Source organism: Cyprinodon tularosa, unplaced genomic scaffold, assembly GCF_016077235.1.
Source record: "Cyprinodon tularosa strain WSP-4 unplaced genomic scaffold, ASM1607723v1 ctg20, whole genome shotgun sequence".
NCBI classification, from domain to species: Eukaryota; Metazoa; Chordata; class Actinopteri; order Cyprinodontiformes; family Cyprinodontidae; genus Cyprinodon; species Cyprinodon tularosa.
In genome coordinates this window covers 2,025,845-2,048,453 of record NW_024038734.1, presented here as the reverse complement: position 1 = coordinate 2,048,453, position 22,609 = coordinate 2,025,845, and positions in this window count along the sequence as shown.

The following is a 22,609-nucleotide window of genomic DNA, read 5'->3' as shown; positions in this document are numbered from 1 at the left end:
AGTCAGTCCAGTTAAACCTGCACACAAAACAACTTGTGCTTAATAAACTGTATGTAAAACAGTAGAAAGAATCAGTGCACACTGATTCCTGATGTTAAGCTTTGGGCTGTTAAAGGTAAATAAATCAGCAATAGTGATTAATCATTACCATTTTATTTTTTTGGAGTAATATGTGTAATACATAAGATTATCTAAACCTCTCTCTCTCTCTCTCTCTCTCTCTCTCTCTCTCTCTCTCTCTCTATATATATATATCTATATATATATATATATATATATATATATATAGATATATATATATATAGATACACTATATTGCCAAAAGTATTTGCTCACCCATCCAAATTATTGGAATCAGGTGTTCCAATCACTTCCATGGCCACAGGTGTATAAATTCAAGCACCTAGGCATGCAGACTGTTTTTACAAACATTTGTGAAAGAATGGGTCGCTCTCAGGAGCTCAGTGAATTCCAGCGTGGAACTGTGATAGGATGCCACCTGTGCAACAAATCCAGTCGTGAAATTTCCTCGCTCCTAAATATTCCACAGTCAACTGTCAGCTGTATTATAAGAAAATGGAAGTGTTTGGGAACGACAGCAACTCAGCCACGAAGTGGTAGGCCACGTAAACTGACGGAGCGGGGTCAGCGGATGCTGACGCGCATAGTGCGAAGAGGTTGCCAACTTTCTGCAGAGTCAATCACTACAGACCTCCAAACTTCATGTGGCCTTCAGATTAGCTCAAGAACAGTGCGCAGAGAGCTTCATGGAATGGGTTTCCATGGTCGAGCAGCTGCATCCAAGCCATACATCACCAAGTGCAATGCAAAGCGTCGGATGCGGTGGTGTAAAGCACGCCGCCACTGGACTCTAGAGCAGTGGAGACGCGTTCTCTGGAGTGACGAATCGCGCTTCTCCATCTGGCAATCTGATGGACGGGTCTGGGTTTGGCGGTTGCCAGGAGAACGGTACTTGTCTGACTGCATTGTGCCAAGTGTAAAGTTTGGTGGAGGGGGGATTATGGTGTGGGGTTGTTTTTCAGGAGCTGGGCTTGGCCCCTTAGTTCCAGTGAAAGGAACTCTGAATGCTTCAGCATACCAAGACATTTTGGACAATTCCATGCTCCCAACTTTGTGGGAACAGTTTGGAGCTGGCCCCTTCCTCTTCCAACATGACTGTGCACCAGTGCACAAAGCAAGGTCCATAAAGACATGGATGACAGAGTCTGGTGTGGATGAACTTGACTGGCCTGCACAGAGTCCTGACCTCAACCCGATAGAACACCTTTGGGATGAATTAGAGCGGAGACTGAGAGCCAGGCCTTCTCGTCCAACATCAGTGTGCGACCTCACAAATGCGCTTCTGGAAGAATGGTCAAAAATTCCCATAAACACACTCCTAAACCTTGTGGACAGCCTTCCCAGAAGAGTTGAAGCTGTTCTAGCTGCAAAGGGTGGACCGACGTCATATTGAACCCTATGGATTAGGAACGGGATGTCACTTAAGCTCATATGTGAGTCAAGGCAGGTGAGCAAATACTTTTGGCAATATAGTGTATATAGATATAGATATATTGCTTGATAATGGAGTATATATTTTACTAGCCAAGGGGGGTGTTATAATTTTTAAATTTTAATTTTTAGAGAGCTTAGATGCTTAGGCTAAAAGTACTGATAGGGGTTAACTGTACCCAAACAAGTGTCCTGCTGCCCGCACACAAACACACAAGAACACAAAGAACATTCACAAGTCACTCAGTGCACATGCTTTTCTTTGTGTAATTTTATTTTATTGCACAAAACTTCTGTTCTAAGCTTATTCCTTGTGGTGTCTTACTATGTACTGATTACTTGAGTTGTAATATAACACCTTTGAATTTAAGGTCAGTGGGACCTTTAGATATAACATGTTCACATGACATGCTTAATATCTGTTTTATATACCTGTTTTATAAATTAACAAGAATAATGATAACTTACATCTTTAGGTTGATCTAATCTGGAAAAACTTAAAACCTTTTAGTTTATTAAAAGTTTCTTTTTTATCTAAGCATAAATTAGGTATTGAAAGAAATACCTCTTTTTTTATGCACACAAGGTGAGGTGTATGTTTTTGGAAGTAAATCTCCTTTACGACCTGCCAGAACTAAAGGCCTTATGTAGTGTTGCTCGGTTTTATGGAACAACAGTAAAATTAAACCGAGTATACGTGCCTATGTGGAAGATTCTTTGCTCTAGAGAAAAATATAAAGATATGTCTTAATGATTTAGAGATATTTGTTGAGTTACTATGTTAAACAAAATGCTTAGGAACAGATTTTAATTAGCAACACAAATTCCTTAACATCAGTAATACATAATTACAATATGCTGAATGTTAATATTTGAATTTATAGAAAAGGTCAAAGTCTTTCAATTTAACCTTTATCAAACAAAAGCAATACTCTCGTATAAATAACCTCATGAAGAATGGAAATGGTGTGATGTGATGAGAAGGAGGATATAAGCAGACGGAAAGTGTTTTTTGAGGTAGCTCCCTCATCATTAAATAAGGCAGTTAGAAAGCAGCAGTAAAACCGATTTATAGAGGAAAAAATAAGGTCTGGACTGTGCACAAAACTTTTGGATAGCGGTGCTCATAGAACTGTATGAAAAACACAAAGCAGAATTACACTGGAAAAATCTGAATCAAGATAAGTCATTTTTTCTAAAAAATAAGTGCATTTGTTCTTGGATTGAGGAGGTAAAAGATACATTTTGCCAATGGAACAAGATAATTTACACTTAAAATAAGAAAATGCAATTGCATTGTCTCATTTCAAGTGCATTTTTATCTAATTATCTTATTTTAAGTGTCAAAATACTCACTCCATTGGCAAATCATCTCATTTACCTACTCGAATTAAGAATAAATACACTTAATTTAAGGAAATTTTACTTATTTCAAGATTGTTTTTCCAGTGTAGTTTTGACTTTAGCATCATTGTACAGATTCATTTACTATTGTATTGATTATTACCTCCTCTAAGGAAGTTATGTTTTTAATCAAGTTTTTGTTTGTTTGTCTTTCTGTTTATAGAATAACCTGAAAAAATCTGAAAGGATTTTAATGACATTTTTACCAAAGATGCATCTCAGTTCAAAGAACAATCCTTTAAATTTTGGTGATAATCCACATCATAATCCCGATGCAGGATTTTTGCAGCAGTGACTATTAACAGCTTCAGCATCGGCCTAAAAAGGGTAATTTAACACTCATTGCTGCATATCTCCATGGAGTTTGATAAACTAAGAGTTGAATTTCATGCAAGTGAATCCGAAGCGTTTACAAATAATTTCTTTTTTTATTAAATTAGCTTGTTTTATTAACAGATTATCTCATTAAGGATTATTGGGGCTTCTGGTTCATCAATTTAGAAATAAGAAGTGAGTCTTTAATACATATTTTACAAGGGGGGAAAGTTTTAAAGCTTTATCTGGTTTGATAATGCTAAAAAAAAATAAAATTTGAAAATTTTTGTAGTTTCATACCAATACCAATAATAATAAGTTGGACCTGAACTGTAAAAGTTTGACAGAAAATCTAAGATTTTGCGGGATTTCAGTGTAATTCGGGAAAAAAAAGGACAAATGTCAGTTTTTGACACAAACGGTAACTGCAGACTGCATGACTCCAAAAACAAGGTTAACTCTAAACTCTGCATGCACTTTGTTGATTCTTTCCCTCTCACTATATTTTTTGTAGTTCTAAAATGGTGAAATTTGAGGATAATTGTTTAAATTTTACAGATTTTTGTCATTTCCAGTTTATGGCCTTTTAATCATTGAATAACATTCTCTTGTTTATCCACATTTTAGTTTAGTAACCTTTGCATTTCAACCACAGAGGCACCTTCCACATAGGTGAAAAATGGATAAATGTTTTTCACAGAGATGCTGTCAAATGAGCTCACTATTCAGCTCTCAGGAGCTTTCTCTAATGTGAGAGGTTGGATGCCCGGATATGACAGATACTACACCTGACAGACAGAGAGAATAAAAAGATCAGAATACATTTTGCAAATTTGCTTAAATGAATCTCCGTATGCATTATGAAACATTATTTTTTTTTATGTCTGAATATGAAATTATACTTTCTGTGAATTACAACCAAAATATTTTTCTGATATTTTTGTAAATCATTACCTTTTACGGTTTTGACATCCTAAAATGTCAGATAAATCAAAGTGAAATGGAAAAGTCCATGGTGTTGAAGGAGAAGACCAGAATTTCTGGATTTACTGATTAGGATCATGTCTGACAGGAGTTTTTTCCCAAGTGGGTTCAACTCAAATGAGATGAGGGTTTGGCCACTGTGGATGTGTTCCCAGTAAACTATCCAGTCCTTCATGTCCTGAGTTGGTTTTCAGCATCAGATTAAAATGCCTCTTGGTATTCACCCCTCTGAGATTTTCATCAGGTAGAGACTTGCAGGTGGACCCAGAACTTGCTAAAGAGATTATAGATCCATTCTAGCCTGAAAACACTTTAGGATCCCTGAAGAAAAGCAAAACATTTCATGTTCTCCCTGTCCTTCTAGAAGTGCACATAAAATCATGGATGGTTGTTCTCTAATTTTGATTTGATAGATAAATTGTTTTATATTTTTATACTAAATACCAAAATTGAAGCCAAAGTTGTATTTTAAAAATTATGCAAACATAACCCATAATACACTCAAATACCTTTGATTTAAGGTCTGCTATACAAGAACTAACAATATAAAGTAGGGCTGTAAGGCTATTAGAAAAAATATCTACAGGATTTGCAATTAATTACTTTAATTAATCACATTTTATTCTCATATTTGCTGAAGCTGTCACTGGAAACAGATTTCCTCATGGTCTGCAGTCCTTTAAGTTTTCCATGCAATGCTGCTCCAACACAGCCTATGAAATTCTGTATAGTAACTCATTGATTAGAACCATCTGTGTTGGGGCTGAGAACTAAGGTAACTTTGCAGGTATTTATGCATATTTTATTTATAGGTGAGGTATTAATTGTGTTGGAATACAGTTATAACAACTTATACAGGCTAAGCCATCACCATCCCTTGTATGAGAAGATGGAGGTAACTGGAGCTACACCAAGTAACTTAATAGAATATTATAAAAAAGTAAATAGACTGCTGTTTTGTGTGTGTAAAAAAAATAGATAAACTGTCAGCATTTGGTTATGGAGTGTTGACACAAAAGCAGAGGCAGGAAGGCAGAGGTGAATTTCTTTAGAATTAATTAAAAAGGGAAACTGAAAACAAAGGCAGGTTATCCAAAAATCCAATTATTGAAAACGAAGCCCAAACAAGCATGAAATCAGGAGTCAAAAAATCCAAAAGAATCAAACATAAAAACTAGTCAAAACAAACCAGAAACCGTGGAGACATCATGGGAATCATTATCACAACGAGGAAGACTCAGGAAGACGGAGTTTGAGGACGTTTGACAAAGTTAGGCAGCATTTGATGAGGACCCAACATAGGGGAACTGAAGAGAGAGGGCTTTTAAAGGAGACTTTGACAAAGAGGGGGCTAATGGGGAAACTGGGAGCAGGTGTGCACAGAGCAAGAGGAAAAGAGCTAGGGAAAAAGGAGAACACAAGAGGGCAGCAGAGAGCAACAAATAGAAACCTGGAAGACTGGAAATAACAACACAATGTTAAATTACTAGGACTATAAAACATGTAGAAAAGAAAACTAAACACTCAACAGAAAACATAACAGAACCCAGACTAGGACAGTAACTGGAAAAAAAAGAACACAGCAAAATAAAAATAAACCACTAACACTAGAAAACAAGGAGTAAAGCAAGACTGAATACTATAACAGAAACCTGACACAAACAGGTAACAGACACTGTATTTATTACATTTTAATCAGTTACCACAAAACAAGAGCTGGATGAACTTCTTGTCCATATTATATTGAATAATATGGGTCCAAACTGGATCCTCATTGCGATTTTCCTACATTAATCTGAATAAAAATCAAGGAAATCTCCCATTTTGCACGCCGCTGTGCACAAACCTATCTACTACCCTCTTTAGAAAGTACTTTTATTTCTCTCTGGTTAAGCCCATCTCACCAAAGTGACAGAAAAATGTATAATCCCTCACATACAGGTTTGTACTTTTCTCAGAAAATTTACACACCAAATATGTTCAAAATAATTCAGTGTCCTGATGCGATAATCACAAGAGAGATGATTTTGCATGTCCCGGAAGGATAAAAATACATGCATCACAGATTATATTGCTAAATTTATTTATGCTCTCGGCCAGTAGGCGGTTTCATGTGAAATTTAAACTCAGAGAAATTAACCCTTTGCTGAAGCAATTGGCTTAAGTGGCTCAATGCCTCATGAGGCATCACCACACCGTTACTACATGACAATCACAGAAGGAAACCTGTTAGTGTCTGATTATGTAATTCTGGACCAAGGTACAGAGAGGCCCTTTAGAGCTGCATGGTAACTTTAAGAATTTTCATAAGCAAAAAATTAAACTGAAAAAAGGCCGGAAAACAGAAATACAGCATGGAGGCAGAGTGATTATGACTAACAAACTGAAGGCTTAAAATGGGGAAAACAAGCAATAATCAAAAATGAGGAGACAGGTTAACAGTAGCTACTAATTAACTTATAGCTCTGGCTGAAAAATACTGATAAAACATGGGCAACAGTGGAAGTGAAGGTGAAAAGACTGAAAAGGTGAAAAACGGTGAATAACTGAGAGGTGAATAACTAAGAAAGGAATGACATGACTAAGTAGGAACACTTATGAATATACAAGGAAATAAAAACCACCTGACACATTGAGCATCGAGAACAAATATGTGAAAACCTTAGTAACACCTACAGATCATGACATTTAGAGGCTGCAAAGGACTTTAATTAGAAAGCAACTCTGCACATGCATCAAAGGATACAATAAAAGGCTGAGATCGAACTATAATATTGTGCACCTCATAAAAGTGCAGACTGAAATCTAGCTGAGAATCTGCAGTGACAATTGAAATAACTTGTTATTAAGACAAAGAGGTCTAACAAGGGGCACATACACAACAAAATAATCCTGAATCTTATAACATTTTTTTGTTGAAAGAAAAAGTTTTTACCACCACTTTATGTTTCTCTGCCACAAAGAATTGCGCAAAAAAACATAACTTTTTATGGTTCTAATGTCACAAAATGTGGAATAGAATGAGGCTTATGAATACATTGGCAATGCTCCCTGAACATCATTTGAGTAAACCTAAAATGCCACCATTGCACAAAAGTTGTTTCTGGAACAAATTGAAAAAAATCTTATCACTATCCATAATCAAATTCAAAAGAAGTGCCTCGGAGAGCAGTAACGGATTTCAGCATCATGGGAAGGCACACAGAGCTTCCAAGCTGCAACAAGACGATAACTGTGATAGGAAATTAAAACCAGCCTGTTGTAAATAAAAGTAAAATGCTCACACAGACGTTTAGCACTTCAAAATGGGAGGACTTATTGCTTTTAATCCAGTTCACAAGGGCCATCAAGTTTCTGAGTAAAATCAGATGGTGCTTGTTTGTGTTTGGGTCTTGCGTGCAAAGGGACCCACTTTGCTGGCAATGATGGACCGACCTGCATTGATGTAGACTAGACCCACCACAGCTGTGTAAATAGTTAGCCAGGCCAACCTGAGGCAATGCCATTGGGCACGACTGTTGCTGCATGCTCTGGCATCAGGGTGTTTAACCAGCAGCTCTGTTTTCTAACAGAAAACCTGCCACCATAATCCTGTCTTTTACTTTCCAGCTGCTACAGACGATACAATCTTGATCACTATTTTATGATGTGTGGCTGTCTGATAGGACGCAGGGACCAACAATCACTCGAGGGCAGCACCTCTTTGCATAAATTTGCATGTTGCTTACAGCCAGTGGATGACTATTTAATATAACTGTCCTTCGCAATGAAAAATGAAATTACTACCATGACAAAAATAGCATGTGGACCAGAAGCTGTCCGGTAATCTATTAACTGTTTAAATTAATGTCTTTGTTGTTATGAATTGTTATGTTTAATACATCTATGTGATTACTGCAGGACAATAGGCAACTGTAGCGTGGCTCCTTATGATTATTCTAGAGTGTAATTTAAATTAAGCCAGAGTATTTTTAGATGAGACTTTCATGAATAATTGCAGGTTTTTACAGCAGAGATCTCGGGTTTATCTCCCATAATTAGGCCAGCTGAGTGTTTTATAGGCACAGAGACACCCCAGCTATGTAATTGTTTTGGAGCAGTACAGGGGAAAGGAATTTACTCCCTCTTTACATCCTTAAAGATTTAATTGTAAGCTTATGACTTGACCAGTCGCCTTGGTACATTTGTTACCAGTCTGGGGCCATCCATTAATGGTCTGTGGATGTTTGCAGACATGGAATATAGAGGAACATCAACATTGCAAAGCAGATTGGTTGTGCAGCAAGAAAAAGCAAAGGCTTTCATAGCCGTTTGTTACATAAGGCAGAGAGTGACAGGAAAACAACACATACAGGCCTATTTTCCTCCCAAGTCTGTCAAAGATGTGTCATGTTCTATCCTCTGCACTGTTGTCATGGCAAAGAGAGGGAGACTCAAACATCTGAAGTGATGCTGTGTCTTGAATGGAATGCTATGTGAACAAAGTCATAGTGTTGTGTAAAAATCTATTGATATGCCTGTTGTTTGGTAGGACCAATTTATAATGTGAGGGTTCAAAATGCACCGAAAGAACTCTGTCAGAAAAATACGTTCAACAGATATTCAAAAATGGAGGAAAGAATCATCATATTAGACAAAAAGAAGGAAAGGGCAGAGATTTTTCGCTCAGAAGTGAACACCTTTCTTTATAAATTTAAAACAGATACAAACCCTTACATATCAATATTTGCAGTAAGTGATCAGTATAAGTCAAAATGAAGATGCTATGAACACCTTAGCCTAGCGCAGTTCCACCTCAAAGTCTTTGAAATGACCGTCAGGTGTCTAAAGGTATTTAAAGACACCCCTGCACTGGAAAAAAGATCTAGAAATAAGTAAAAATGTCTTAAATTAACTGCATTTATCCTTAATTTGAGTAAGTAAATTAGATAGTTTGCCAATGGAATGAGTATTTTTCCTCTTTAAATAAGATAATTAGATAATATGCACTTGAAATAAGACAATGCAATTATGTTTTCTTATCGGCAAAATGTCTCTTTTGCCTCCTCAATCCAAGAAAAATTCACTAATTTTAAGAAAAAATTACTTAGATTTTTTTCAGTGTGTATGGACATAAATAAGTAAAAGTAAAACAAATTCCTACATGTCTGAATGTATATGTATATAGGTTCTTGCTACTGTAATTTATGACAGGGTGAATATGTACCCTCAGCAGTACATGTAGATGTGCCTGATAGAATATTTATCACCCAGGAATCATTTGTATGACTTTGATAAAGTGCGAGGCATTTCGCTCCGTATTCATAATAACCTCAGCCGAAACGTGCAGCTGTGATGCATACTGGCAAGATAATTCAAAGGCACCAGAGGTCAGCTGTGTTTTGCGAGAGGAGACCGAATGTCTGAGGTAGGGGGTGGCTTTGATATGTAAAGTTAGAATCAAACAGGTCAAAAAGATATTCTCCATTAACTTGATCATTTTTTCTCAGCCTCTGATTAAATGTCCGTTTTATTTATTTATTTTTTGGTTGGGGGGGCGAACCTCAGCGAGGTATGTCTAAAGTTGTCTTATCTTTTTTTTTCCAATTAGTACAAACAAACTCCATTAACACTTCTTTTTTGTGTGGTAGTTGAGACGGTAATGGATTCCTGAAAGTTAAAAAGAGAAACCTTTGCAAGTTCTACAGCATAGCATCTGTTTTATGCTTTAGTTTTCAACCAACACTATATAGTCTGATTGTTGCCTTTAGTGTGTTACAATGTACTTGATATGTCAAACAAAACTTTATTATATGACATTAGTGAAACAATCCCAACATTTTGATAAAACAAACAAAACCATAATTATTATGATAGGTATAAAAGTGAAGCAATCAGCTGATCATAACATCTTTCTCTTTTTCAATCACTTCCCTTAATTTTACTTTTTAATGCTGTTTATACACTTTTTTCAATAAATCTTTAAGATGACATAAAGGAGTAGGCTATATATTCTCATTTGATCCATGATTAATTCGTTGTTATTTTGGGACTTTTTTTGGTACAAAAACTCAAATAAAAGGGCTTAGTTCGGTACCTCAGAAAATGTGGGTAACTATTTTGCGGCTTAGATAAATAATATGGTTACCCTTTACAATAACCATCTAAGCCATCATTAATAAATGGTCAAAAAGACCATTCATTAACAATACAGAGAGTTTAACATTTGATTCATCTATAAACTGAATCTAAACCATTTATAAAAGGTTAATAGATAATTTATTAAGGTATTAAGTTCACTAATGTTAGGGTTACGGCTAAACTAACATAGCAAGGCAATAACATCTCTTTACCTTTAATAAATGGTTTAGATGCATTTTAAAAATGATTATTGAGCATTCATAAACTGTCTGGTAATTATTAATACATTGTCTCTTTGCCATTTATAAATTATGGATATTGTAAAGTGCTACCAATATTGTTTTTGAAAGTTTTAATATTGATCGTCCTGCTCCTAAACCAAAACTCCATTCAATATTATTTCAGTTTATTTCTATAGCGCCAATTAGCAACATGTTATCTCAAGGCACTTTACAGAGAGTATTCACCCAGATCATACAGTTAGACTTATTCAAAGTTTTCTATCTAGGGTAAACCAGCTGATTGCATCACTCATTGACTCAAAAGCAATCCCTCACACCAAGCATTCATGTAGTGACAGTGGAAAGTAAAACTCAGTTTTGACATGAAGAAACCTCCAGCAGATACAGGCTCAGTGTGAGGGGCCATCTGCCGAGGTCGACTGGGGTCCAAGGAGACAGAAGCAGAGATACAATAGGCAACTGTCAATCAGCTCCACAGGCGGCCCTGTCCAGGAAACTCTCAGCCAGGTAGACGAGCTCCGAGCCGGCTCCCATGTCAGAGGATTAATAGAACACATCCAGTTAGTCACAGACAGAGAAACAGGACTACACTGAAAAACAGGCCAAACTCCAACATTTACAAAGGTGTTGATGGTAGCAGTACAGCTATTTGTCTCTGGAAAAGTGTCAAAGCCACATGGAAAAAGAGCGGATGAAATTACTATGATAAGAAAAAGCAGAGAGAGCATACTGTGTCTTGCAAAGTATTGACACCCCTTGAATTACACAACCTTTGCCACATTTCAGGCTCAAATGTAAAGATATAAAAATTTAATTTTGAAGAATTAACAACAACTAGGAAAGAATCATGAAGTTAAAATATTTTAACTAATAAAAAGCAGAAAAAATGTCTTTACTTAAACGTTTGTAGCAGACATTTTCAAAAGACATTTTTTGCTAATCCAAGTAAGTCTTGAGTCTTGAGTAGGCCTGTGGCTATAATCAGTTAATTGCACAATAAATTCTAATATCTTGTTTAATTAAAATAATTGCAATAATTTGCATGCTTGCTTATTTCATGCTGTGTTTCCATCTCTGTCATAGAACGGATTTACTCGTGTTTATTTGTGAACCATTCATTTCATATTTTGCTTTATGTTTTGGATCATTGTCTTGTTGAAAGATAAATCACCGTCTCTGTTTGTTTGCAGAGGTTTTCTTCCAGAATGACCCTGTATTTTGCTCTATCCATCTTCCCATCAATTTACTAATCTTTCCTGTTGAAGAAATGCCGACCCAAACCATGATGCTGCCACCAACATATTTCATAGTGTGAATTGTGTGTTCAGGGTTATGAAGTATGCTGTTTTTGTGACATACATAATGTTTTGAATTGTTGCCAAAAGGTTTGATTTTGGTACCATCCGACATTCTTCACAACAAAATTATAATTTTATATCTTCATGTTTTTTAAGCCTGAAATGTGACAAAAGGTTGAAAAGTTAAAGGGGGGTTAATATTTCCTCAAGGCACAGTAACGTTAGAGGTTGAACTAAAAAAAAAATGCAGAGTGGGAGAACAGAGATAGAATGAAGAAAAAGATTTAATTGTATTCCCTATGTCCTCCAGCAGTCTAAGCCTATAGCAGCATAACTATAGTGATAGCTCAGGATAACCTGAGCCACTCTAACTATAAGCTTTATCAAATATCTAAGTTTGAAGCCTTGCCTTAAAAGTAGACAGGGTATCTGCCGCACGTACTAAAACTGGTTGTTGGTTCCACAAGAGAGGAGCCTGGTTACTAGAAGATCTACCTCCCATTGTAATTTTAAAAATTCTAGGAACCAGCAGTAAATATGCATATTGAGAGCAAAGTGCTCTGTTAGGAACATAAGGAACAATCAGATCCCTGATATAAGACAGAGCTTGGTGATTTAAGGCTTTATATGTGAGAAGGGAGATTCTGAATTCTGTTTCTGATTTAACAGGAAGCCAGTGATGTCAGGAATCCAGTTTGTGTGGTCTGTTTTGTGTCTGTCTCTCCCTCCACCACCAGATGGCACCCTGTCATTGTTGGTCCTCCCTGCACACCTGCGGCTCTTTGGATCATTATCTGGAGGAGTACTTAAGCAGTGGACTGTCACTACCTCGAGGCCAGAGTGTTGCCAGTGCCAGTGCCAGTTTGGGGAACTCTAGCCATGCTTAGATTAGCAGAGTCTAACCTGAGTCTTTGTTTCGCTGAGCCTAACCTTGTTTTTGTCTTTGCCTTTGGCAGAAAGTCCTCCTGCGTACTGGATGTTTGGCCTTCTTCCCCTGGAAGGATTGTTTACTGAGTTCACACTAAGCAGGGGAGAAACCTCCACATGTGCTGTTCAAGTCCCTCATGGAAATCCAAGTGACAGTCCGCTCCATTGCTCCTCCGGGTTCTAAGTATGTCTACCAGTCCACTCTTCAACAAGTCCCCTCTTCTCAGGATCAACCCACACATTCTGGATTCAAAGTGAGAGAAGAACCCCCCCTCACTTGCATCAACCTTAAAGCATTCAAGATTCCCACGGTCCCTGAACTAACCGTTGTGATATCCTCTCCAGACTTTTTTAGTTCCTGTTCACCAGCTTTCTGAGTTCCAGATCTACCCTCTTCAACCCTACCTCAATAAACCTGTTAAACCTTTGCCTTGCTCTCTGAATGGTTCTCTGCGTCTTTGGGTCAGACCTTTAAACACATCATGACAAGTGAAGAGAAGCTAAGTTGTAAATTTCATCAGAACTCTGGCTGCAGGATGTTGGATCAGTTAAAGGCTTTCAATTTTATTTTGTAGACTTCCTGATAGCAAAGAATGACAGTAATCTAGACTTGAAGTCATAGATGAACTTACTAGTTTCACAGCATCATCCCTATACAGGATCTTTCTATTTTTTGCAATATTCCAGTGATGGAAGAAGGAAATACTACAAATCGCTATGATATGGGATTTAAATGACAGTTCCTGATTATAAATAACACCAAGATTGTTTACATTATTATCTGAGATCAATTTAATCTCATCCAAATGAATGAAACTTAGGGGTCGATGGGTTGCATTTCTTAAAATAACACTTGAACCCAAGCTGGGTAATAAGTTGCCTTATGGCATTGACTGATTCTATTCTTATTTGATGTTGGTTGCAAAGGTTAACCTTTCATATGCATTTTTTTAATCATATTTGGTCTTTGAGCCAGTCATTTTTTTACATGGAGAAACGCTGTTCTGGTTCAATGTCAGCTCTGTTCACTCACGTCTAACATGTATCCCTCAGAAGTAGGTAAGTATGGCAGATATTAACTAACCAATCAAAGTCACCAGGTTGTTTGAATACTTGTTTCTTAACAGTTACAAAAGCCTGATAGATCACCCTTAAAAGCTTACAGCTGCTTGCATTAAGGTCTGAACATGAATGGGGGCTTGTTTAGGTAAAGAGTGAATATATATATTTGCATGTAAGTTGGCCTCCCTTTGGTTGTTTGACTGGTGCATATTGAAGCATCATTATTCGCATTATTGGCTTCAGAGTCCAAACTTGTTCACCTTCATCCAGCACAATGTTAAACTGACTGTAATGTTATCACATCTGGGCCCTGGCCTTTTCTGCAGCTCTAAACCCTCTTTGTCTAAATCCCTTTGCCCATATCCCTTTGTTATAACAGGCACTAATGCGACAAACTGATTAAGCGCCATTAACTTGCAAATTAGTTATTTTGTTCCAACTTTATCCCCATCAGCTTTGTCCGTTTAAAACAACCTTTGTACATCCACAAAAAAGATTGTGCTGTCAGGGATGTTTCTAAATTATGCACTTTCCATTTTGAGTATGTCTGTTGAAATTGTACGAAAAAGCATTTGAGAAGATATTTTCATTTTGGCATCTCTCCATTCAAATGCAATTAATAACGCCACATGGTTTGCAAAAAAAGTGCACTGCATCATCGTAAAGACAATTACTGAAATCTGATGTTTTGGAATTGATTGACACGTGGATTTTCAGAGAGTAAAAAAGATAAAAATAGTCAGCAGGTAAAATTATAACCTCAAACCCAAACTAAAGTATAAATAAAACTGGACTTAGATGTCTGTTCCTAACTTTCTGCAAATCAAAACTGTATGAAGGCTTTAATACGGTGGCTGAGAAGTGCAAAACACATTTACAATTCAAAAACACATCAACAAATAAAAAACAAAATAACATTTGAAGAAACAAAATTATATTTTATGAAACAATTTATTTTTGAAAAAAAAGTTAAAATTTTTAAAAACACATTTACATTTTAGCAAACAAATTTACATTAACAAATAAACAAAATAACATTTGAAGAAACAAAATTATATTTTATGAAACAAATGTATTTTTGAAAAAAAAAGTTTAAATTTTTAAAAACACATTTACAATTCAAAAACACATTAACAAATAAAAAACAAAATAATATTTGAAGAAACAAAATTATATTTTATGAAACAATTTATTTTTGAAAAAAAAAGTTTAAATTTTTAAAAACACGTTTACATTTAAGGAAACAAATTCACATTTTAAATAAGTTAAGATTTTAGGTGAGAGAAAGTTTCATTTTAGAGAAAAAAAATACATTATAGGGAAACAAATTTACATCTAAAAAAAAATTGACCGTTCGGAAACACTTGTACAAGTGCGAAGACAAAACTGCAAGTGGCAAAACACATTTACATAGCCAAAAACAAATTAACAAAAGACGGCTACACGGAAAGGGAATGTCCCAGTGGCCGGATGTGACGCCACGATTACCCTGACTTGTAGTACAAACAGCTCAATCTGTAGTCCTCCTGCTTCACGTGAAAAATCAGCGGCGATTTTAGATGGAAAGAATTGCACTGAAGCTGTTTTTCTTAAGTTTACGCTAACCGAACAATGTTTTCAGCCAATTTACACCATTTTGTTCTTCGTGCGGACGGTCTCTGGAACTTTTATGGGACACGGACCAGGAGGCAGGACCAAGCAGCAGAGCCGGGCGTATTACTGGCCGGAGCCACTATTATTTTGTCATGTAGTTTTTTAATTACTTTTCTTTGGTATTTAATTATTTTTTGGGTATTTTTCCTGCGGTTTTTCGGCAAATGCCTTATTTATAGTACTTCTAACTAGATTGTTTTATATATATATATATATATATATATATATATATATATATATATATATATATATATATATATATATATATATAGGCTATATATTGTGATGTTATCGCTTAATAACCTGTATTAAAATGTATTCTTTATGGGTTTCTTTTTATTGTGATGTTAGTGCTTAATAAACTGCATTAAAACTTTTATAATGTCACATTTACTTGATGGAACGGAGTACTTTATCTGCGAATAAGTGGCCTCGGCCGGCAGCAGCCACCATCGGCCATCCGATGGCAGTCTCTGCCGGCAGCGGCCACCATCGGCCTCTCCGATGGCAGTCTCTGCCGGCAGCGGCCACCATCGGCCTCTCCGATGGCAGGCTCTGCCGCAACCACTGCCACGAATTGAGCTCGGCCCTGCTGCTTGGTCCTGCCACCTGGTCCGTGTCCCGTAAAAGTTCCAGAGACCGTCCGCACGAAGAACAAAATGGTGTAAATTGGCTGAAAACATTGTTCGGTTAGCGTAAACTTAAGAAAAACAGCTTCAGTGCAATTCTTTCCATCTAAAATCGCCGCTGACTTTTCACGTGAAGCAGGAGGACTACAGATTGAGCTGTTTGTACTACAAGTCAGGGTAATCGTGGCGTCACATCCGGCCACTGGGACATTCCCTTTCCGTGTAGCCGTCTTTTGTTAATTTGTTTTTGGCTATGTAAATGTGTTTTGCCACTTGCAGTTTTGTCTTTGCACTTGTACAAGTGTTTCCGAACGGTCAATTTTTTTTTAGATGTAAATTTGTTTCCTTATAATGTATTTTTTTTCTCTAAAATGAAACTTTCTCTCACCTAAAATCTAACTTATTTAAAATGTGAATTTGTTTCCTTAAATGTAAATGTGTTTTTAAAAATTTAAACTTTTTTTTTCAAAAATAAATTGTTTCATAAAATATAATTTTGTTTCTTCAAATGTTATTTTGTTTTTTATTTGTTAATGTGTTTTTGAATTGTAAATGTGTTTTTAAAAATTTAAACTTTTTTTTTCAAAAATACATTTGTTTCATAAAATATAATTTTGTTTCTTCAAATGTTATTTTGTTTATTTGTTAATGTAAATTTGTTTGCTAAAATGTAAATGTGTTTTTAAAAATTGTAACTTTTTTTTCAAAAATAAATTGTTTCGTAAAATATAATTTTGTTTCTTCAAATGTTATTTTGTTTTTTATTTGTTAATGTGTTTTTGAATTGTAAATGTATTTTGCACTTCTCAGCCACCGTACTTTAAGGTGTACAGTACAATAACTAAACCACAGGGAGTAAAAAAAAAAAACAAGTATTTTACCCAGTGAACTTTTCTCATATACAGCAAGGAGATGTGAAATCTCAACTCAACTCAACTCAACTCAACTTTATTTATAAAGCGCTTTCAGTCAGCCAAAGCTAAAATCAAAGCGCTGTACAGGTCATTTGAGCAGATTATAAAACACAATTATCACCACAACACAGGACAAACTCAAAGATTAAAAAAACAGTAAGAGCAAAAAAAAAAAAAAAAAATCGAGGTCTCACTCAAAGGCCTGAGAGAAAAAGTGGGTCTTTAAAAGGGTTTTAAAAAATCTAACATTGCTTTAGCTCCCATTCCTGCTCCCTTTCCTCTCTTGAAGGAGCTGTAGGCCATGCCACCTACGGAGGAGTGCACATGCACAGCAAGAGGTCTGTGGATATCAGAGATGAAGGAGTCAAGAACGGCTTCTGCAATGTTCTTTAACAATCTTGGTTTGGGCCTCAGAATGTGATAGCTCTTTGAAATTTGGTCAAGGTCAGGTTCAGACCCTGTAGGGTTTTTTGTTTTTAAAATTAAACACAATTTTCAGCACAAATGTACAACACAGAAATAAATAAATGAAAGCAAACAAATTGAATGAGAATTAAAAGTGAAACCACCAGATTTGATGGGAGCATGGTGATACGCTCCCATCTTAGGTTAAAGAAAAAAAAAAACCTTATGCTTGTTAATTACAGAGCAATCTTGCTGCACTTGGGATGCAGCATAAGAATAGATTACTTTGTTTGTTTTTTTCCACCAGCAGTGAGTCTAAATAAATCCAATAGAGGCAAAATGTCTGATTTAAAAAATATCAAATTCTAGAACTTAACAGCAATATTTATCTCTAGGTTTGATAACTTGCACATTCAGACTAAAAAATTTGGAAAAATATAATATATATATATATATATTTAAATATATGTTTATATATATATTCTTATATATTTTTTAAATATATATTTTTCATTATTTATATTTCATATGACAAACCTTTATCACTAAGGATTTTTTTATCTAACAACATGCAGCCTTAACTGTTCAGAGATTGTGTATTCAATAATGTATGATTTTATTATAATGATTTAATACATTAAATTGTTTAAATTGAACAATTAATTTGTTAATTAACTTTGTGCTGTAAATTGTATTTTTGTTGTTTTCTTATCTTATCTTATCTTAAAAAAAACAATGTCCTAAAATATCATAATTATAAGTTAAATTGTAAAAATCTGGCCTTGTTGATGTTCTAAGAGATTCCTATCTTGGTCTTGGTCTCACCAGCATTGATTCCATCACTGGTGAGCATAATTACATTGATGATCCCTAATAAAAAAGAAAAGAAGCTGATAAAGTGCAAGGCTGAATGCTTTACTAATTACTAAGCCTACGTTAATGTGAGATAAAGCTTCTTTTTTTCCCCTCTATTCTACAGTTAGCTTACAGTTCAAACCAAAGACTGACATATGATGTAATGTAGGTCTGACCAGCATTCAAGATAGCACCATTCTGACTTAACAGCAGGAAGTAGGTTTCTGATTGGAAATTTTGCTTTTGTGCTCCAGCAGAAACAGCGTCTTCTTCCTGTTGACCTGATGCAGGTGTTCCACTTGCAAGTCACCTCTTTCTTCTTCACCAGTTGGCAGCAGACAGCAGTAAAATAATTTACCTTTACTTTTAAAATTACTTTATAGAAAATGGTTTATTAATTAAAAGGTTTGTACGTCAGCTTTAAAATATTTTTTCATAAGCAAGTCATGGTCAAATAAAAATGCATTTTGCCATGGGACTAAAAGTAAAATCTGCTAGAGATGATTATTTATTATTATCAACACAAGTCTGTGATGGACTGGTGACCTGTCCAGGGTGAACCCTGCCTCTCACCCGTAGACTGTTGGAGATACGCACCACCACCCCTCATGACCCCAGAAACGATAAAGCCTGATGAAAAATGGATGGATGGACAACAAATTGGTTTGCTTACCATTTCAGACATATATCCATTCATTCATTCTCTCATTTCACCCCTATTTCCTCTCTGCTCACACAAATCTCTCTCTCTCTCTGTTCTTGTATTGTTCAATGTAAGGTTATTTAATTTTGTTATATTTTTGTGGAGTTATTGATATTAATAAAATAATAAGATGTTGTGACTAATCCTGGTGATTATTTAAGTATAGTCTTAAGAACATTTCTCATAACCTCTTTTGACCTCTCTGTTAAAAACCAAAGCCTGCTTCTAAGTACAGCCAGAACATGGTAGCTGTCACTAACGGTTATATCAATGGTTGCATGTATCACAACTAGGCTTGTAGTCTTAAGGAAAATGGCTTTGTTCGTCCTAATCTTCACCAATTTAGCTGAGGAAATGTCTTTGACTCTGTCTTACCCCGGGTGCCCTTCATTTTCCTTAGAAATTCTGTCTGCTTACCCTGAGTGGCTGCTTTCTAAGTGCAATCTCTGCAGCTGTCAGTGGTTTGTTTGTTTTGTCGGGGAGAAGACGTGGCATCAAGACAACTGCATCAGACAATACAGACCTATTTTTGCATCCTACCACAGACAACAACAAAAAATGGGAGTAGCGTGCATGGCATCAGCAAGAAGCCTTGACATAATTCAGACAACAGCATTCTACTTGCAGGAATAATGTTTGTACATATATGCACTACCATTTTGAAACAGATTCCCTATAAAGAGATTTACAACAAGTTGACATTCTAACACAAGGAAATGTCAATATACACTCACTGTCTTTATTAGGTGTATTTCACTACTACTGGGTTGGATCTCCTGTTCTCTGCCTTAATTCTTTGTATGGAGGTGAATGCATCCCAATTTTCGATTTAAAATCAAATAATAATTGCTGTATTTTATGATATTAATAAAGAAAAGTAAGAAACGATCTTTAAAACTTCTATTCGTTCTCCTAGAATGCTCAGTTTGTAAATTAATTAAAATGTAAAAATATATATATTTTTTATTAATTTTAGAAAGATATTACAGCCAAAAAGGACAAAAATTCAATTGAAAATGTTACTTTGGAAAATTAAAACGTATTGAGAGTCATATTTTTTTTAATCTTAAAGTCAGCTATTTTGACTCATTAACAGCGTTATAAATAGATCATTCATACTGCATGGTTTTTTTATTTTTTTATTTTCAAGACTCGTCGTTCTGTTAATTACAATGATAAGAAAGGGATGTTTAATATTAAGTTCTTAAAATATAAGAAAAAAATAAAACTCAGTTTTAAATTAACAATTTGTACATTTAAATGCATTAGCAGAAATACATTTTCATATCAAAGTCAAAGCTGTATTTCTGACATCCTTAATATTAGCAACATTCCATCTTCTTCTCAAAGGCTGCTAATTATGTAACTTAAAAAATAAAATAACTGTTTTACATTTTATTTTCAAAAGATGTCAGAGCAAAAAGTGATGAAACTTCATATAAACATGTCTGATAAAAAAAAATCAAAAAAATTTTCACATTAAAGTCGGAGCTGCTTTTTCTGACTCATAAACAAATTGCTAATAGATCACCCAAACAGCATCTTTAATTCTTATTTATGTTTGATTCATCTAAAGAGAAAACTAAAACAGGGAATTGCTTTTTTTTAATGCCCGCTCTTGCAAAAAGTGTTCTATAAATCAGTTTGACCTCCAAATTCCAAGCAGAACATATGTTAATACGATTTACTTTTCAAATATGGCATTTCGATATGAATTTTTCGAAATCTTTGCTGGAGCACCTTCTGGAAATTAGGGGTAAAAAATCATTTCAAATCTAATAATTAAGCATTCTTAGTGAAGAAAATGCTGTTTGGATGATGTAGTTCTTATTTTATTTATAGGTTAGAAAAAATGCAGCCTTATTTTAATCATGAAAATAAATTTTTCTATTAAAGGCTTTTAATCAAAATAAATTTTCTTCTATAGTATCTGACAAATTAAAATCAGTCCATCTTAAACAAAAATGTATACAAAGTTCAACATTGCTTAAAAGACCTTTCACCATAGCCAGCTGTCCCATGCCACTGCAAGATGGCGTCATATATTGAGTTGCTTGCATGTAGCTGACTGGTAGGTTAATAAGTAGCTGAAGAAATTAATGTATTTTAACAGTAACCTTTACCTGACATGGATACCAAGATTAATGATAAAAAAAATGTTGTGCCAACACATTACAGCAGAGCAACCTGAAGATTAAAGGCATTCTCTGCAACATTTTTCAGTTAATTAATGTGTTCCATAACGTTTTGGATGATTAAATGAGTCATTTCAGGTTGAACAAAGATTTTCTCGGCCGCCCTGGTGGTCTGTAGGGGAAATACCGTACTTGCAATTGCAGGAGTCCTCGGCCCGCACCCACAGGCTTAGAAGTCTCGTGCATCGCGAGAGTCGGTCTTGCTTTACGGCGAGAACTGCTACACACCCCCAGTGAAAGGCATGCTGATTGCTAGCGCAGTGGCGATATTTGTGCAGTTATCATGGCGGAACCAGCTAGAATTTTCAAACTCGAAAATTGGAACAAAATAGTCACTTATCACAGTAGACATGGTGATTCGTTGCGTTCGCCTGTCTGCTAAGCTCAAAACCACCACGCCTGGCTTGACGGAGAAACCAGGAGAACAGCTGAGCATATTTACGACAGTGCACTTTTACTTTCGCCCTCTGGGGGGAGCCTCGCTGGAAAATCAACACCGGTTGCATAGTAGCCTATACCTTTAAGTTAACAGATGTTTTCACAGGAAAATATAATATAAAATCAGCTCAAACACACTACTTTAAATGTATATTCAGGGCTGTAATTATCTGATATATATAGTCTCACAAATGGTTTAAAATCAGTTATCTCTGACAAAATGTAATAGTTTTTCTATAAAAGTTCTAGTTCTTGTTCAGCGTTTGTTATGGGAATACAGTACAGAGGATAATCTATGGAAACCTAACATTAGGTGTATAACCACTTTTGCAGCATTAGTCACGGCATGTGCATTGTTTCCGATTTAGTGTTAATGGATGGATTTTATGGCCACTGATTGCTTGCAGCCCACAGGACTTCTGCAGCTTCATTCAGACCTGGTTTAGAGACCTGGGTGAGTGCATGCATAAATGACTCATTTTCTGCCTCGAGCAGTATATCTAGTGCAGGAGCTGAGCAGTAGTATGACAAGGCAGGCACAAGGAGAGGCTGCACTTTGTCTGCACCCTAACGATCAGTGGTGTCAGGCTGTGAGTGTTCCAGAGGACCAGGGCTCTTTTAGAATATTTCTAACAGGGTTTTAAGCATGTATACTCTGCTAAAATGTGCCTGTTTGGTATGCATCACAACATTCCCTGGAAGCATCACAACCTTTGCTGGCTTAACGAACTTCTCGTATTAACTCTCAAAAAGTTATTACGTTCCAGAAAGGCTTCAGTTTGACATGGGGAATAGATGAATGGAGGTAAAAGCCTTTATTCTGGGAAACATTTCAAAAAGCACAGACACCTCTGGTTTTCTGGGGCTCTAACTAACCAGAGACGAGAATGGCTTTCAAAACGGATAAATATGAAAATGAGGCGGCTCATTTCGATAGCAGTGCAAAGACATTC